Here is a 3266-nt window from a genome sequence, read left to right as displayed (position 1 = left end):
CTGCAGCCGAGCATCACCAGGGCCCGCGGGACTCTTGGCTGCGCTCCCAGGTGCGAGGCCAGCGGAGGCTGCACCGCTGCGTCCACCCCAGCTGCCCCAGGCGCCGGAGCGAACGGCTGCCTTGAGGCCAAGGCAAGTTCCAGCATGCGGGTAGGGGCCTTGGAGCCACCAAGCAGCAGCCTTGCTGCTACCAAGCCTTGGAGCCACCAAGCCTTGGAKCCACCAAGCAGCAGCCRCTGGCGCTGAGCGCAGCGCARGGCAGTGAGGGGCGCCGAGCGCTCCCTTCCCGGGTCAGGAACGCAGGGACACGGGACACGACGGCCAGGGGCCCGGCCTGCGAACCGTGGCCACGGGCTCAAACGGAGGAGCCCTTGTCATCTCCTGCCCACGCTCCTGCTGCTGCTGAGCCGCGCGCAGRTACAAGGGTCTGCATCTTTACGTGACGTGCGTGCTGACCGCAGTCCCGAGGGCCAGCGGCGGCCTGGGAACGCAGCAGCTCCGCGCGTGGCGCGCACTGCGGGCAGCGCCTGGAGAGTCGCCTTCATTCCCCGCGAGTTTCCCCTCTCCTGCTGCACCAAGACTGCCCGGGAGCCAGGAACGGAGCCAGGGAACAAGTTAGCCGAGCTGGTCACCAGGGACCCGCCGCCAGGCAGCTCGGGTTTCCCTCTGCCCCTTACTGCGGGATGAGGACTTCCCGCCGGGAAGGGGGAGCGGGTGAATCACGCCGAGGGAGGAGAGGCAGCAGGAAAGGCAGCTGCCCGGCTGACTCAGCACAGACTCCCTCCTGAACCTTGAACAGATGGGAGCTGCGCAGCGTGTTAATGTTTAACCCCAGCACAAGTCTCATTTAGCAACAGGCGGCCGAGCGTCAGCGCTGCCCGCGGGAGGCGCTTGGCCTGCCCAGGAGCTGCTCTGGTGACGGTGTCGCAGCAGCCTGGGCCAGGATTGTGCTTCCAACAGGCAATTAAGTCCCAGGGGCCCCCCAGCAACTGCTAAGCTCCAAAGGGAGATGGATAAAACCACGGCATTAACCAGTTAATCTCCTGTCTTGCACTGTGCTGGGCTCACACCCGGGAAGGTGGATGCACATGGTAAGAAAGGAAGAGCTTGGTGGTGGTCAGGAGAGCTGTGATGAACGATGCTCCCCAAAGGGATGTTCAGAGTCCCCTCCCACCCTGCCCGGCCTCCGCAGCCGCCCCGCTGCCTGTCCTGGAGGGTAACGAGTCCTCCTGCAGATTAAACCCCGAGTGCAGCAGCTGCCATTGGCAGCTAGAAAGCGCTGATTGTCATCCCCGTGCAAGAGAGGAGGTCGAGGGGAAGGCAAGGGGGTCCTCTTCGGAAGGAAATGGCCCTGCGGAGCTGGGGGGACGCAACATCTGATCGCACCTTCGTTAGCTCTCTTTCTCTGCTTTGAATTCTTCTTCCCGGGGGTACTTATGTGTTTATTTGACAGTCTCGCTCAGAAGGGGAATGCAATACCTAAAATACAGGACTAGGACACAGGGCTTTAGCCCCAGCCTGACAGTGGTGACTCAGGAGCCCGTTCAGATTTCTCTTCCTGCCTTCGCCCGTTGTAAAAAGGGCCGATACTTCCTGGACTTGTAGTAATTGCAAGTGTCACCTAATGTTTGCTAATTAGGAAGCTCCCAAAACAAATCACAGTGTCAGTCACTATGAAGTACTCACTTGATACAGAGCTGCTTATCGGAGCCTCTGGGATGGGAACATGGATTTACAAGCTCCAAAAGCAAGAGCCGCAAGCATGGATGCCAGGAAGAGCCGTGGGCTGCAAGGGCTGCCCAGGCGCTCGGCCTTTGTCCCGCACAGAACTCGCATCCTTCAGGGCATCCATTCTCCCTCTGCAATAAACYGAAATGTGCACAAAAGGGAAGAAATCCATAACTGTTCATCAGGCAGATCCAGTATCTTCCTCAGTCCCTGAGAGGGCTGAGAGCGAATGAACTCCCTAGTTCAGCATAAAGAAGCGACTGTGAGTGTCCCCAAATGAAAGAACTCGCAGTGAGTACCCGGGGGCTAAGGTTACCTGCACACAAAAACGGGGTTGGAACRCAGGGAGATGGTCAGTGCGGCTCCGAAACACGCTAGCTGCTCTGGAGGGAGGCTGGGATTTTTTCATCATGAAGCAAGAGCAGATTTTGCTTCATAAGCCGCCAGTCTGTAAAGCTAGAATAAAGCAGCATCTGTGCTGAGACCTGAATGCAGTCCTAAGTGATCTGAAAAGCAGGTAAACAATGAGGTAGCCRCACTTGCTGATGATACAGAATCAGTCAGGATATCAAGACTGACAGGAATGGGTTAGAAAAGGGTCTCAAGACACACAATCCCTAAGCCATAAAACTGCAGGCAAAACTAAATGCTAATGAATACAAATAAAGATGCAACACTAAATAAAATTACATAGTAATGGGGTCTAAGATGGCTATTTCCACTCAGGAACGAGCTCGTGGAATCATTCAGGGATAGGGACCTCTGCGTTTCCAGGGGCTTTTGCACTCTTGTGACCATCCCTGGTGAAGCTGAGGTTTGGCTTGTCGACTGAGATGACAAACTGGCTGTTGGAGGAAGGAGTACAGGGGTCATACAGAAATACTACGTCACAGCTCCTGCCTCTCTGGAGTAGACGTTTTCTGTAGGACTTAAAGTTTCTGCCTTTCAGCTGCGACGTCGCCACGTCTAATGGAGAGGCTGTGCGAGGTCTCCGTAGCAAAGCTGTGCCCTGCTATTTTAAGATTGTCATTTCCTCTCGCCTTGGCTCTGCAAAAAGGGGAATTTGAGGACTGATGAGTATGTTTGGAAATGAAGTAAAGCTCCCATTTAATTGCTGATTAAACAAACCAGAACTGYTGCGAGGGGTCAGACGAAGTTCACCGGCCGGGTGGAGATGTGAGGAAAAGAGCTGTCGCATGTGGGTGTTAGCGCTGTCCCTGCGGCCGCAGCAGCTCCCTACCCGGCCCGCCAAAGCAGGCCTTAGGTGGGATACCCAAAGGGAGGGCTGGGAAGACAGGGAAGATTCCCTGGGTGCTCGTCCCTGGCAGCAATCACTGCGAGCAGCGGCTCCCGTTCCACCGTGGCCTCATTTCCACGCTAATCCCACAAGTGGCTCTGCGCAGCCAGATCCCACGGCCACGTGGAGCTCTGGGGCGATCGGCCGAGCCRGCCGCGGCTGGGGCGCTGCCGGGGGGCAGGTGCCACCACGGGGCTTTGACTTCAGTGTCCCCACAGATGTTGACTTTTTTTTTTTTTTT

Source organism: Nothoprocta perdicaria, unplaced genomic scaffold (genome assembly GCF_003342845.1).
Source record: "Nothoprocta perdicaria isolate Ctin4 unplaced genomic scaffold, notPer1 scaffold_314, whole genome shotgun sequence".
NCBI classification, from domain to species: Eukaryota; Metazoa; Chordata; class Aves; order Tinamiformes; family Tinamidae; genus Nothoprocta; species Nothoprocta perdicaria.
Note: the sequence above shows the minus strand (reverse complement) of the source record.